The 16216-nt window shown below is 40.8% G+C and overlaps 1 long non-coding RNA gene and 1 pseudogene across 1 annotated transcript; one reads left to right on the forward strand and one right to left on the reverse strand.

Annotated features, from left to right (window-relative positions):
* Nucleotides 1–792: 792 nt before the first annotated feature.
* Nucleotides 793–12230, reverse strand: LOC115850562 (UDP-N-acetylglucosamine--peptide N-acetylglucosaminyltransferase 110 kDa subunit pseudogene; annotated as a pseudogene).
* Nucleotides 6948–12230, forward strand: LOC132597131 (uncharacterized). Its single transcript, XR_009563527.1, has 3 exons — nucleotides 6948–7300; nucleotides 9956–10088; nucleotides 12093–12230. It is a non-coding gene; the product is annotated as an uncharacterized lncRNA (long non-coding RNA).
* Nucleotides 12231–16216: the final 3986 nt, after the last annotated feature.

Below are 16216 nucleotides of genomic sequence, written 5' to 3' on the forward strand. Positions count from 1 at the left end.
AGATTAATATCAATAATAGGCAAATTATGGCCAGGGTAATAAATCCTGACAACCTTCCGGTAATCCAAGACTGAGGATTTAACCACTTTAAATGGTCCAGTAAAGTCTGAATTACATCTTCTGGCGAAATATCATCAAGATGTGCATTTTGTATATCCTGAATTTCAGCATTTAATTTCTTAAGATCAAGACTAATATTTATCTGACCAAACACTCAGCAGATGCATTTTTACTTTTTCCCATTCCCAAATACATTCATTGTACTTTTAAGGAGTAACACACATCCATGTATACTTTGCATGACAAGCTAAACGCATCCTCAATTTTAATGCTGCCATCTAATCCCCAATCCCCAAAATTGCATTTTTAAATTCATCTAACTTGTTATTAATCTGTAAATTTATGTGACTTTGTAAAGATAAAGCAAGACTGGTATGTTGAGATAACTGATTAGCAAAGTGAGCATGATGAATACTCTGTGAAAGAGCAAGACCGGCAGTAGCCGCGGTAGCAGACAGAGCAGCCGAGGCAAGTAAACTTACTATTAGCCACCCAAGAAAGCGTCTCCTTCTCTGCAAGGCTTTAGAGACTTCCACCCATGCCTGTACTCCAGTATCTTCATACCAAGGTTCTGTCAGATGTACAGGCACCATAACATATATGGGTTGCTTTAGTATAAGCACAGATTGCGTTCCTGCAGAAGGGAACATACAACTGCTAAAAGTACAATTAACACAGCTAATATTATATCCTCCTTTGGAAGAATTACCAATGTTAATAGAAGCACACAAACGTGTATATGGAGGAGCAACACAAGTTATAACAGGTGTATTGGAATAAGATAGAGCTAGTTTCCATATATCCCAGTTCTTTTGAAATGTGATAAACCTATCTATGACGGTAATAGAAGAGATAAGAATTGACACCTTGGTATAATCTATAGTACACCATATTTGGTTATTATTCCAAGATGCATTGCAACGTTCAAAAGTGGATCCATGAAAGTTAACGGTCATAAAAGGAGGAAATTGATTTTTTGATTTTCTGTTAAGAATAGTAACCTTATGTCCAGCTATAAATATCCCTTGTCCTCCAAGTAAATGCTTCATACAGAAATAATTTCCTGAATCTTCACCTGTAACCTTGGCTATAGTAATAGCGGAATCCATAAGTGGTGAGGCGTATGCGATTTGACCTCTAATATTAAGAGGTTGCCCATTTTATACCAACTGATGGTATCCTTAAGATACTCTCGTCAGCTGGTAGCCGGGCATGTAAGAGTAATGTTGGTTCCTGTAAAACGAAGGATGCCTGGAGAGCCTGACAAACTAATTGATTGATCCGTTCCCTCATAAACATCTGTATGCTCATAACTAATAGCCTTTACACGTCCAGTTTCCAGATTCCATGGGCTAAGACAGACAGGATGGGTACCAAACCACTTAGTATAATTTACAGACATATTGGTTTGTTTTATATTCCCAATAAGAGGCCCATAAACAGTTATCATTGTAAAATACAGGAAACTCTGCTTCAGACCAAGATATGGGTTGTAATAGTGGAGGATCAGGTACATAGGCCCAGTAACTTGCTGCATTAACAGAGGGAACACATGAAATGGTTGCCAACATAGCCAAAAATAAAGTTACAGGTGTAACAGGATTATTCTGTTGTTTCACTGACTCTTGAGCTCGTGAAACCAGTTGTTTAATTTGTCCCCAAGTTGGAACATCACTCCTTTGAGTCGTCCTGGCAAGTGGTCTTCTCTTCCTCTTCTCCTTCTGAATCAACACTGTCAAATTTTCCGGAGAGGTGCAGAGCTTCTTCATCTTCTGAACTAGTTGTGAGCTGTGGCGAGCCATCTATTTGCTTGACTAACCGCTCAGGAGGCCAGCAAGGTCCAGGCGCTGATCTGGGAAAGATACACACGTGACCACGTCCCCAAATCAACACAGGATCAGGACCACGCCAAGTGCTGGTTAACGGATCTTTCCAGAGGACCTCCGGAGACTGAGAGGCCAATCTTGGCTCAGCCACCAACCTTCCCCCTGCAGAGCAGCCAAATTTGTCAACAGTGAGAACATTTAAAATAAACAGAGCATGATTTATAAGGTTATGTGGCGTTGTTCTATACAATTCCCCCCTTTTTATTTTTTCAATAGTTAGCTTTAAAGATCTATTTGCACGTTCTATAATACCTTGTCCTTGAGGGTTATATGGAATGCCTGTAATATGGGTAATTTTGTAATGAATTACAAAATGTTGCAAAAGCAGCGGGCCCATTATCTGTTTTAATAATTTTGGGAAGGTTCATGAAAGCAAAACAGTGTAATAAATGAGTGATAACATGTTTAGTAGCTTCCCCGGTTTGTGCTGTAGCACAGAGGAAACCAGAATAAGTATCGATAGTGACATGAACAAACTGTAATTTCCCAAAAGACGGGATATGAGTAACATCCATTTGCCATAAATGTCTAGGTAATAATCCACGAGGATTAACAACATAATGTGGAACAGGAAGGTGAGGTAAGCATTCTGGGTACTGCTTAACAATTTGACGGGCGGCTTCACCAGTAAGGGAAAATTGTGTGTGTAATGTAGCCGCCGACTGACGGTGTAAAGCGTGCAACGGCTGTGCTGCTTGTGAAGCAGTTTGATCATAACTTACCATAATATGAGGGTGTCCAGGACATGGACCATGAGTATCAAGAGTATGAAGATAATGAATGCAGTACATTAGCCATTCTTGACAGCATGACGAACGGAAAGGAGGAGTACGGTAAATTGGGACATGTCCTGCTTTAGGGAAAAGAGATTGAGGAGGAGGAGTAACTTCAACTCTATTCTTGGGAGGAAAATGTACAGGATAAAGATCACGTTTAGATCGAGTTAAAACATCTGCAGTCGCATTAAGTTTAGTCAATGGACCAGGCAAGTTAGAATGAGCACGGATATACAGACCTGCAACAGGACCATCATGGGAACGAATAAGCTGTTGAAGCAAACGAAAAGAGGATGATAATTCAGGGTCATTAGTATGTCCTATGGTCGCAGTCTCCAGAAGAAATCATAAGCTAATAAGATATTTACTATCAGAAAACAAATTAAAAGATATAGAAGGCAAATGTTTAAAAGATATAATGACAGCATACAGTTCAACACGTTGAGCTGAAGTCAAGGAAGTTTCTTTAATAAGGTTTGTTTCATCATCAATGATTACAGTAGCCACTCCTGAAGAAGAACCATCCGTAAAAACCAAAGGTACATGAGGAACAGGCTGTTGCCTAATTATAGAAGGAAAGATATGAGTTAAGTTTGCTGAATTGGATCAATTTATCAGCAGGGTAATGGCATTCCAAGGTACCTGAAAATCCTGCAAGAGCAAGACCCCATTCATTACTATGTTGAAAAAGCCAATTTTGTTGACTAACTGAATAAGGGATAATAATTTGAGAAGGTTCTATACTTACAGGTTGTAAGCATCTAGTTCTACCTTGCATTATTAAATTACTAATAAGTTCATAATAAGGGTTAATAACTTTAGAGGGTGTAGTTTTCATATGAATCTATTCAATAATTCCAACAGTTTGCCATAAGACGGCAGTAGGCACATGAGCAGTTGGACAAATTATTAAGAAAATTGGAAGGTGAGTATGAATTCTAGTTAACTGTGTAGAACTGATAGATCTATTGACTATTTGTAAAGCTTGAAAGCCTTCTGGAGTCATAGAGCGTGAAGAAGAAGGATCTGAGTCTCCTTTAAGAATATCAAACAAAGGCTGTAATTGAGCAGTAGTAAGTTTTAAGGAAGGCCTTAGCCAATTAATATCTCCAAGGAATTTTTGAAAAGCATTTAATGTTTTTAAATTATCAACTCGAATTTGCAGTTTTTGAGGCCTAATAGTAGTGTTATCAATATATTTTCCCAAATATAAAAATGGAGATTGTCTTTGAATTTTTTTTGAGGCAATGACCAAGCCAAATGATTGTAAGGACTGTTGTAAAAATTGAAAAGCAGTCTCTAATAAAGAAATATTATCAGTGGCTAAAAGTATATCATCCATATAATGTATGAGATATAACGATGGAAACCTTTTTCTCACAGGAGTCAAGGCCTGAGCCACATATTTTTGGCATAATGTAGGACTATTTGCCATGCCCTGAGGCAATACTTTCCATTGAAATCTCCTCATGGCTTCCTTAAAATTTAAGGCAGGCAAGCTAAAAGCAAAATGTTTTCTATCTTCAGGAAACAAAGGAAAAGTGAAAAAACAATCTTTTAAATCTATAACTAAAAGATGATAATTGTGTGGTATGGCTGTTGGAGAGGGTAGGCCTGGTTGAAGAGCTCCCACTATTAGCATAGTTTTATTAACAGCTCTTAGATCCTGTAATAACCTATATTTTCCAGATTTTTTCTTGATAATAAAAATAGGGGTATTCCAAGGACTACTGGAAATTTCTAAATGCCCTAATTGTTCCAGTACTAATTGTTCTGCAGCTTCTCATTTCTCCTTTGTGAGGGGCCATTGGTCCACCCATACAGGGTCATCAGTCAGCCAAGTAATTGGATCAGCAGTGAGTGGAGAATCCAAGGTCCCTAAGAAAAACCCAAACCTTGTCTATCATTTTTTATTTTCACATCAATAGGAGAGACAGTTCCTTGTTGATTTGTTCCCAGCCCTTTTGTGGGAAGAAATCCTTGATCCAACATCATATTAGAGACTTGAGAGTTTGGACTATAAAGTAATACTCCCATTTCTTTTAATATATCTCGGCCCCAGAGGTTTAAAGGCAGCCCAGGCAAAACATAAGGCTGGAAATATCCTGAATGGCCCTCACTATCTTGCCATAATAAAAACTGACTACTTTGCATAGGAGAAGAACTTTGTCCTATTCCGTGAAGTTCTGTAATAGAAGGACTAATGGGCCAACGTTTAGGCCTGTGTACCTGCCTCATAACAGAGACATCAGCTCCAGTGTCTCACAAACCTGAGAAAACCTTTCCATTAATGGTTCATTTCATTTCTGGACGTTCTTTCCCTATCTTCTGAATCCAGTAGGCAGCATTAGACGATCCAAAAGCCTTTGTTTCTCTCTTTTGATGTTGTAAAATTTGTCCATGAGGTACAAAGGGCAAAAGTAGCAATTGTGCAATTTTATCACCAGGAGAAATAGTTATTATATTTTTAATAGTTTGTGCCATGACTTTTATTTCTCCTTCGTAGTCAGAATCTATGACTCCTGGCATAACAGTTAAACCTTTCATGGTGACACTACTTCTTCCCAATAATAGTCCCATCAAACCCTTGGGTAAAGGTCCACAGATGCCCGTAGAGAGGGCCTGAGGACCCATTTCAGGAGTTAATACATATCGGGCGGAGGTGCTGAGCTCCAGTCCTGCGCTTCCTGGTGTTTCTCTGGAGAGCGAGGATATTGTATGTTTTTGTTTTTGGTTAATGTCTGATTGATAATTTGAGGAGGATACACAGACATTGCCCTTATTATTTGTTGGGGCCGGGGAAGGCCCCGGGAGGAGTTTCCCGACAGTGGTGGCCCATCCCTGTGGGCCACTGAGCTACAATCTTGTGCCCAATGTTTTCCCCTATTGCATTTAGGGCATAAACCAGGGATTTTCTGACCACCTGGAGGTTTCTGAGTAGGGAAGGAAGGACTAGGGTTAGAATTAAAAGATCTACATTCTCTAGCAAAAGGACCTGCCTTTCCGCATTTAAAACAAGTCTTTGTTTTCTTTTGATTGTTTTTGAACCCCACTTTAGTTAATGCTGCAGCCACAGCAGCACCCTGTATATAAGTAGGCCCAATGTCTGCACAAACGCGAATATAATCCTCCAATGTTCCCCGTTTTCTCCAAGGTCGAATCTCAGCCTGACACGCATTATTAGCATTTTCAAAAGCAAGTTGCTGAACTACAATTGTACAAGTTGAGTCCGTCCACAATGAGTCTCCCCACCGCCTGTGACAACCTATCTACAAAATCAGCATATGGTTCATCAGGTCCCTGTCTAATTGTTGAAAGAGCCTCAGTTTTGTGTGTAGAAGGACATTTCCTCCAGGCTTGTAATGCCAAATGATTTATTTGAGGATAAGCAACAAAGGGATAAGTTAATTGATCTTGTAAAGAAAGATATTGTCCTTCCCCAATCAGCATATGATAATCAACTGGAATATTATGGGCAGCATTCTTTTCTGCTTGTTCAGCAGCCCGTTCATAAAAATCAAACTTCCATATTAAATAATCTTCACCATTTAAACAAGCTCGTGCAATAGACTTCCAATCAGCGGGGGGAAGAGCTTCTCCTGTCAACCATAGCAGCAGTAAAAGGAGCAGTGGGCCCATATTGAGCACAGGCAGATTTTCAATCTTTCAAAACTTTCAAAGGGAGAGCCTGATGCTCCCTGGTAGCTTGTTGAGGATTATTAGGACCAGGTCTTTCTATGACGGGACAACAGAAAATAGGATCTTCTCGTTTTATTGCTCCTTGTACAGCGCGCTGCAAGGGACTGAGTATTTTTACAGATGTAGATTTTTGAGCAAGACAGTCCTTATTAACCTGCAGCTTTCTCACTGACTTATCTATCACAGCCATTAGAAAATCATCCTCAGGATAGTTCTCTCTTTTATGTTTACAAGCCTCATCTGTTAAGTCAAAATGTTCCTCTTCATCTAAACTATTTAAATTAATTAGCTCTTTCGGTTTAGGAAGCGGCGACACAGTAGCTGATAATACAGTCTCTCCTTCTGTCAGAGGCTTATGTTTTTCTGACTTTACATTCAAATCAACACTATCATGAGAAGCATCTAAACATATTTTTATCGGAGTCCACAAACTATATGTAACAACAGGAGTATGAGTAGGCCCTCGAGACTCATAATAATTTTTTAAATCTTCTCCAACTTTCTGCCAGATTTCTATGTCAACAGAGCCGCCATCAGGAAACCAGGGAGATACACCATGGATATGCTGTAAAAATTCAGTCAACTGTGAGGTAGAAACTTTATTACCCCGAGCTTTAAGCATCGAAAGTAAAACCTGAGCAAATAATTCACACTCCTTTGAGCCCTTTGGCCCCATCTTCTTTTACTTCTGACTATTGCCTTATGCCTCTATTAGTTTCACTTTTACTGGTGGCCACACATATTTTGCATAAGGGTTCTCTTACCTGCACTTTCTTTTTCTTTTAATTGCCTTCACGCTTCAGGTCCCTGTTCGAGTGCCACTTGCCGCGGACCAGCCGGAGAAAGAGGATCTCAGCGCCCAGGGTCAGAAGGGAAGGGGTAAGGAACTGAAGTAGCACCGACGGATGGGGTCAGAAGGACCAAGACAACCGATGGTTGCAAGGCAAATTTTATTCCGCTACAGTTGCAGATTATATAGACTAGAAAAAGGAAGGCTGCCAGATGGTGGTTTACATTATCTACAGACTGTCTCGGCTCAAGGTTAACTTCCCTGGGAGGAAACCCATAAACCCAGAAGCATCAAAAATAACCTGCATGTGCAGGGGGGAGACAGCTTTGCTTGTTTCATTTTACATTCTTTCTGATCTCTGGGCCCTGGTGATTTATCTCCCATGGAATGGAACAAGGAGGGGAACAAGTAGGGACAGTCCCTTCGAGCAGCGGCCGCATGCCTGGCATGTCCTTACCTGCCCTCAAGGCTGACTGCTTCCCACACATATGTTGCCTTGTTTAAGCCTCAAGCCCTCGATCCTTTGTTGAAATACAATAATTTCATTCCTATGGTTTTCAATACCAAAAACTCAACCTCCAGGAGGGCTAGAGTCTAATTTGTACTCCAAACAAGTAGCAGTGCAGTTCACTACTACCGAGGCTGAATCCATAAAGACTTCAAGACCACGTCCAGAAGACAAGTTATTATATATAATACCCTAGAAGGTCTGAAACATAATTATCATATACATAGCTGGTCCTTCAGAGCTTTTTACCTATAACATGTTTTTTGATGAAAGTTATTTAATGTACTGGAGATAACTGTGACTTACTGATCAAATATTTGAATACTTATACTTACCTGGGATTTCATTTCTGCTGAAAGAAAAAGGAAGAACAGGACTCACTAAAAAAAACAAACAAACATTAGAAATGAAAGTAAAAATCTTAACACACACTATCACTTTTGGAAGCAGCATAGAGGGGCAGTCAACAGTAAAACACTGGTGAAATAGGTCAACACTCCAGGCCAAAAATCCATTATTATTATCATCAGTGACAGTACCACAACTGTGCCCTTCAGAATTAATAATCACTCCTAAGAATCTTCATTTGGCACCAGATGATGTGGTTAAGAGAAACACTCTGGGAGGTTTTGAATCAGACTTGGTTTTTTGTTAGCCAAGTTACAGGAGAATTTTTAAAGTGGGGGGAAGGAAGAAGGAAATGGACCAGGAAAAGAATTTAAGGCATCATCTATACACCAACAAAGCACTGATAGTTCCAAACATTATGTCAGAAACTTAAATGACTGATATAGGCTCAAGTGGTTTATAAAACCTATAAAAAGACTACACCGGCAAAATCCCCATTTATCTGTAGAGTTCAGAAACTAAAACAAGGAATATTTTAGCTTAAAACCTTATCTCAAGAGAATCATATACACTTCACATGAATAAAAATACCTGAAACCAAACATTTTTAAAAGCTCCAATACCCCAAATATAAAGAAAAATATTAATTCAGAAGACTCAATCAATCCATGATAATCACAAAACGGCTGGGCAATCTCTATCTCCCTTCCACACTAACCATCCATCCCATGGAAGACCAAGGGAGATCAGACCTTCCAGACTTACCTTCCAGACCTTCCAGACACCTGGCTGCTGCAAAATTCTATGGAGACTCCTTGTGGAACAGCAGTTTCCCATCTCTTGTGTCTCTCCCTATTGTGATCATGATCATGCAGGAAGCAAGTCTGGCTGTGCTATTTCTTATCATTGTCTGTCACCCATCTGCAGCATGGTATTGTACAGATAAGGAAAAAGTAGTTCCCTTTCCCCCAGAAGGTTGAGGCTCAGGTACAGGGTAATTCTCCTGTGCACACAGTCATTATTTAGGCCGACTCAGTGACTTCAACAGGCTTAATCATGTGATCAGGTTTGTTGCCAGCTGCGTAATGCTCCCACATCTGTAGATAGAGCCGCTCTAGGTCCATTGTGTATTGTTTGGTGTTGAACAGAGGGCTAGATGTTCTCTGCTTCCAGACTTTGCCACGAAGTTTCTTCAGGTATTCTAGATCAGTTCCCAGTTTCACAGCTATGTCTTCATATTCTTGTCTATTTTGAGCAATAAGCTCAAGACAGCCTAAACAAGTGAGCTGGGAAGCTGCAACTCGGGAAGCAAGAGTCTCTCCTGGCATAGTCACCACGGGTGTCCCTGACCAAAGGACATCCATCCCTGTGGTGTGTCCATTACAGAGTGGAGTGTCCAAGCAGACATCAGCCAGCTGGCCTCTCCGAACATGTTCCTCTTTAGGAGCAACAGGTGAAAAAATGATACGCTTCTGGGGAAGGCCCATCTTTTGTGCATACTGTTGAATATTAGGTTCTCCTACTGCTGGAAAACGCAACAGCCACAGTACACTATTGGGAACACGCTTCAGAATATTTGCCCACATCTGCAAAGTAGATGGGTCAAGTTTATATAACTGATTAAAGTTACAGTACACAATGGCATCTTCCGGTAACCCGTACTGAGAACGTGTGGTTACAATAATGGTACGGGGAACCTCCTCTCCAGTGGCAGCCTTAATGTTGATCTGGGTAGTTGCCAGTCCATTGCTAAGACTGAATCCATTAATTGTTATCTGAATTTGTCCTCTGTTAATCATTTCAATAACTGCCTCTGCAATAGTATTCATAGGAATGACAGGCATATTAAGAGCTGTATTACTGCTGTCTGCGTTGTCTCCTCCATCAGGACATTTCATCTTGACAATCTGCACATCTGGGAGACTATCAAGAAATGCTTTGAGGTCGATGCCATTCAGCACAATCCGATTGTCATAAATGTGCCCATTGGACTGAAAATCGATGACTGCTTTCTTCTTCAGGTGAGGGAACATATTAGCATGATCACCAATAAAGAAAGTATGGGGCATATAAGCCAGTTTCTCAGAATACTGCTCAGCAACTTCAGCAGGTGAAGTTTCCTGATCAGTGATGATATAATCCATGAAAAGCACGCCACTGGTCCCAGGGTAGCCCAGCCACATTGCCTGAATAGGAGCTGGCCTGAGAGCAAAGAGTTCATTTCGAGCACCCCTGGTATAACCATTCATATTTACAAGGATGTGTATACCATCTTGATGGATGCGATCAGCTGCTTTCCCATTGCATGGAATCTGAGAAAGATCAATGAAATGATGGGCTTCTGCCATCACCTTCGCTCGGAAGTTTGTGCCATCATCTGGGCTCAGGGCATAACAGAATACCTCAAATTTATCAGGATTGTGCATGCCTGGAATAGACTGCATAAGATGAGAAGTAGGATGATTCCCAAAGTCAGAACTCACGTATCCTACACGCAGTCGACCATCACTGAGCTTCAAGTCTTTTGGATGTTCGTACGGTGGTTTGTGAAGGACACTGATCTCATCCAAGCAGAGGTTCCCATGGCTCTCAGCAATAGCCTTCCTGAAGCCATGAGAAAGAGGATAGAGCATACTATGATGAGGCTGCACAGAAGGCAACCTATTCTTCTCCAGCTGGTCAGCCACAATGCTGACCAACTTCTTCATTCGCTCATCATAGTCTGTCCAATCACAGACAATCTGCAGGCAATGAGCCAAATCACAATAAGCGTCAGGAAAATCAGGTTCAAGCTTCAGAGCAGTGCGATAAGAAGCAATTGCTTCTGGAATATTCCCTGAATACTTGTGAATGGAAGCCAGATTGCTGTGGGCATCCGCAAGGGCAGGGTTAATCTGAATGGCACGAGTATAACACTGCAAGGCTCCCTGAACATCCTGCATCTCCTTTAGAGTGTTTCCCATGTTACACTAGGCATCAGCAAAGGTAGGACTGATTCGAACAGCCTCCTTATAATGCATCACAGCTTCCTGCAGTTTTCCCTGCTGCTGCAATACACTTGCTAAATTTGAATGGGCAACAGCAAACTCTGGGAAGACTTCTAATGCTTTACAATACAAGCGAACTGCCTCTTCAATGTTTCCCTGGTCTCCTTTGATATTGGCTAGGTTATTCAGAGAGTCTGCATGGGTGGGACACAGCCGCAGAGCTGTATTATAACAATCTTCTGCTTCGGCAACACTGCCCTTCTCTTCCAGAGCGTTGGCTAGGTTGCAGTAAGCATCAGGGAAATGTGGTTGCAATTCAATAGCTCGCCTGTAGGTGTCTATTGCCAGATTGATCAGGCCTTGCTCATAGTATACACAAGCCAGGTTGGCATGTACCACTGCATGATTTGGGTTCAAGCTTAGGGCACAAAGGTAAGCTGCCACAGCTCTGTCAAAAATCCGTGCCTCTTGCAAGACGTTTCCTAAATTGATATAAGCATCCAGAAAATTGGGGTCAAGGGTGACAGCCTTTTCAAAGTGATGAATTGCAAGCCAAATCTCCCCTTGTGCATTGAAAACACAGCCACGATTACTCCAAGCTACTGCAAAGTTCGGTTGCGTCTCCATTGCTTTCAAATAACATGCCTTGGCTCCTTCCAAGCGACCCAGGGCTCTGAGCAGGTTCCCCAGGTCACTGCGAACACAGTACAAATCAGGATTGCACTGAAGAGCAGAGACGTAAGCTTGTACTGCCCCTTCCATGTCGCCTGCTGCTACCAAAGCCGCTGCCAGGTTAATATAACCATCGATGAAATCTGGTTTGAGATGCAATGCATGCCGGTAATGCTCAATTGCTTCCTGCAACTGTCCTCTTTCCTTGTACACATTCCCCAAATTCGAATAGGCTTCTGCCAGAAGAGGGTTCTGTTTAATTGCCAGAGTACTAAAGTGGGCAGATCCGTCCAGCCTTCGACACTGGAAGTGTAGAGATGAAAGTAATAAAAGTACTCCAGTATTGTCTGGCTCTTGTCTCCACAGCTGCATGCAGTGTCTCTCAGCTGCCTCAAAATCTCCTGTCTGATATTCTCGATGTGCCAACTCAGCTAACCCTTGGAAGGAAAGCATACGTTTCGTTGGTTCTGTGCTGTCGGCCACGTTGCCCACAGAAGACGCCATCTGGAGCTTCTGCAGAGAGTGAGAAAAGAGGTTAATTGAGTCCCGCTGCCGCCACTACTGGCAAGAATGTTTCTAGAGGTAGCAAATATGAGGGCAGCAGCCATACCACTGCTTTGGCAGGCTTAAGCGGCGGCGACAGTTACAGGCACCGAACCTTAGGAACTCTGGTTGGTCGTCTAACTCTCACGCTCTTGAAATCTTCATTCTTAACCCTGCCCTCTTCCATCATTTTTCTCCTAATCAGGGAATAAAAATTACCTATACACTTGCCTTAGAAGAAATCAAAAGTCAGTAGTCCAAACACTTTTTAAAATTCTGTTTTCTGTCCAGTTGGAAAGGAAATACATGATTGACTTTACTTCATCATTCATACAGTCAATGTGGAAAACATTAGGGCCGTGAATTTCAATACAGTAAGATCAGAAAATTTTAAATTGGCCTTCCCAAACCACTAATAAGTAACCGATGTTGTATATAATGCTAAAATCTTACAGACTGAGTTTGATATTTTTAAAGTTCTGAAAGGATTAGCTAATTTCTCTTCTCATGCCTCAAACCTGAGTATTACTTTTTTAAAAATAAATTTATTTATTTTTATTTATTTATTTTTATTTTGGCTGCGTTGGGTCTTCAATGCTGCGTGCAGACTTTCTCTAGTTGCGGCGAGCGGGTGCTACTCTTTGTTGCGGTGCCTGGGCTTCTCATCACAGAAGCTTCTATTGTTGTTCCACAACTCTATGGGTTCCTTTTTAGGTCCTATGAAGAAGCCTAGAAATTAATTCATGTAATTATAGGTTTTTGCAAAATTGTCAAAAGTGAGATATTTTAACTTCCATCAGGTAAGACCAGCGTCTCTTTCTTTGCCAATTTTCCTTCTATCATATTCCGCTATGTTGGATCATATTGGAATGGCCACAGGCTTTTTTGAAATCTGGCTAAGGAGATTTTCTTTTCTACTGTGGTACGCGGACCTCTCACTGTTGTGGCCTCTCTCGTTGTGGAGCACAGGCTCTGGACGCACAGGCTCAGCGGCCATGGCTCACGGGCCTAGCCGCTCCACGGCATGTGGGATCTTCCCGGACCGGGGCATGAACCCGTGTCCCCTGCATCGGCAGGTGGACTCTCAACCACTGCGTCACCAGGGAAGCCCTAAGGAGATGTTATAAGTGAGGCTATTATGTGATTTTCAGACATCACCATATGTAATTGACTATATACTATCCCATTACAGGAATAACTTCCAGTACTCATACTGACTATTCTACTGACTTAACTAGCACAAGACACAGAAGCATAAGGACAAAAACCACCTTACAATATAGCCATGTCTTGCACTTCACAGCTCTCAAAGCATGTGCGTTTGAAGAAGAAAAAAAGAACTGAAAAGTACAAAACCAGAAGCTATTTTGTGGAAAATTATTTCAATCATCAGGCATGTGAAAGATAAGTCAAAGATTCAGTTTTTATCAATGCTTAGTCAAAACGGAAATTTTCTTCTGTCAAGAATATACTCCAGGGGCTTCCCTGATGGCGCAGTGGTTAAGAAGCCACCTGCCAATGCAGGGGACAAGGGTTCGAGTCCTGGTCCGGGAAGATCCCACATGCCACGGAGCAACTAAGCCGGTGTGCCACAACTACGGAGCCTGCGCTCTAGTGCCCGTGAGCCACGACTACTGAGCCTGCGAGCCACAACTACTGAAGCCTGCGTGCCTAGCGCTCGTGCTCTGCAACAAGAGAAGCCACCGCAATGAGAAGCCTGTGCACCGCAACAAAGAGTAGCCCCCATTCCCTGCAAGTAGAGAAAGCCTGCGCACAGCAACGAAGACCCAACACAGCCATAAATAAATAAATAAATAAATAAATAAATAAAAGAATATACTCCATCAACAATGTGTGTAATGGAATGGTGTGAATGAGTATTTTATCAGAATTCCTGTAATGCACAAACCTATAGCAGTACTGAAATCAGTAATGCATTTATAATAGTAAATATGAGGAAGTAATCCATAGAGCTTTTCTCAAAGTTAACAATGAAAATTAATGTGACATTATCAATAATAAACTGTGAAGCTGAAATAAACTTTTCTAAACTATTAATAACTAGAAGCAAATTCTAATCAACCATGGTACAAGAAATCTATGTCTATAAACTACAAAGTTTATTTCTTAAAATTTGATTTCGAAAATACATAAACTGTCGTATGAGGAGGCAGTTAAAGAATATATAGCTAAAAGAGTGGGGGAAAAGTTTTATAGAGACACATCTGGCAGTAGTTCATTTTTAAATGTCATTTTTCTAGATTTTGTGACACCTATAGTATTGATATTTGAAAGCATTTAAAAAATTGTAATTTGAAGATTCGCTACTTCCAGGTAGAATAAAATATTTTGAAGCAAAACAACGTTTCCACTGAGAAAAACAAAAAATGCCAAATAAAATAGCCAGCATTCAATCGAAAACTTCTAGACAAACCAAGGGATAGAATCATATGACTAAAATTCTAAGAAAAGAACAGATAATACAAAAATATTTATATAAGATATTGTGTATGTTTATCAGGAAAAGTCTTTATCAAGAAAAGACTTTAAAATCATCAGAATTAATATTATATTTTATTTATTTGTATATTATATTTATATATAGATATTTATATATTTATATAAAGAACTTAAAGATAAAGCCCTAGTTAAGGCAGTGACAATAGCAGTAGCAGTGGGAGTGAAAAGAAATGGTTATATTCAAGCATATTTTGTCAGGAAAAGTCCAAGATCAAATGTCTGACTGCATACATGGGATGGATAGACGGAGTTGGAAAAATCAAAGTTAACTATAGAGGTTCTAGTGAAGATGGGGTTGCCGTCACCCAACTCAAGGGGCTGTGATCATCCCCAAGGTCTAGGAGACTCAAAGGGAAGGTCATGGTCAGAGAGGCAAAGTTAATTGGTGGGAAAATAAGACTCCCAGTCTCTCCATCTCCTTATACCAGTTTTTTTTTTAACATCTTTATTGGAGTATAATTGCTTTACAATGGTGTGTTAGTTTCTGCTTTATAACAAAGTAAATCAGTTATACATATGTCCCCATATCTCCTCCCTCTTGCATCTCCCTCCCTCCCACCCTCCCTATCCCACCCCTCTAGGTGGTCACGCACCGAGCAGATCTCCCTGTGCTATGAGGCTGCTTCCCACTAGCTATCTATTCCTTACACCAGTTTTGTTTTTCTGCTCATATACGTAGCAGCATTTCATTCAAGGGGAATGTCACTGATCTCACTGGTCAAATTAAACAACATAGTTCAAGGCACATTTACAGTGGTTAGTTCCTCCACAATTTAGAAAGTCACATTCACAAGTTCCCTCCTCCTACACCGTGGAACACATTGGCCATTCCTCCAAAGTTTCCACTCCACAGAGTGGACCAGAGATGACGTTAGTCCAGAACTGAGAGCTTGGCATGAGATGGTGTCAGCCCCACGTAGAGCTCTGGCATAAGTTATAACCCAACCCAGCTCTACAGAGAGCTCTGCATGGAATCCTGGGAGTAAACTCAGCCATAATAATGGGATTCTGTTTTGCATTTGCGCTTCTTCCTTGCTTAACTTTCCCTGGTCACTCTGACAAACAAACTTTCAGGCATTCCTGGGCCACTCACTAACTTTATTCCATTTAATCTCATCCAGATTCCCAAGAAAATTACTAACTATAAGGAGGGAAATTTGGAACATGGTGAGTTTTAGATGCCTGAAATATACAGGTCATTGAATCCAGTTAAGTAGCAAATTATCTGGATCTCAAATATGCCAGTAGAATAGCAGACTAAGCTCAATTTAATGTACTCTTACTGGAGACACATGTACATTCTGGGTCAATTTTGAAAAAGTTAAAAGCACATAGCTGAGATTAAAAGAAAGAAAGGAACACCTGCATGTTTCAGAAAGTAATAGAGAAATTAAATCCAGAGAAAGAAGAGCGGACTGATGTCTGTG

This window comes from Globicephala melas, chromosome 3 (assembly GCF_963455315.2).
Source record: "Globicephala melas chromosome 3, mGloMel1.2, whole genome shotgun sequence".
NCBI classification, from domain to species: domain Eukaryota; kingdom Metazoa; phylum Chordata; class Mammalia; order Artiodactyla; family Delphinidae; genus Globicephala; species Globicephala melas.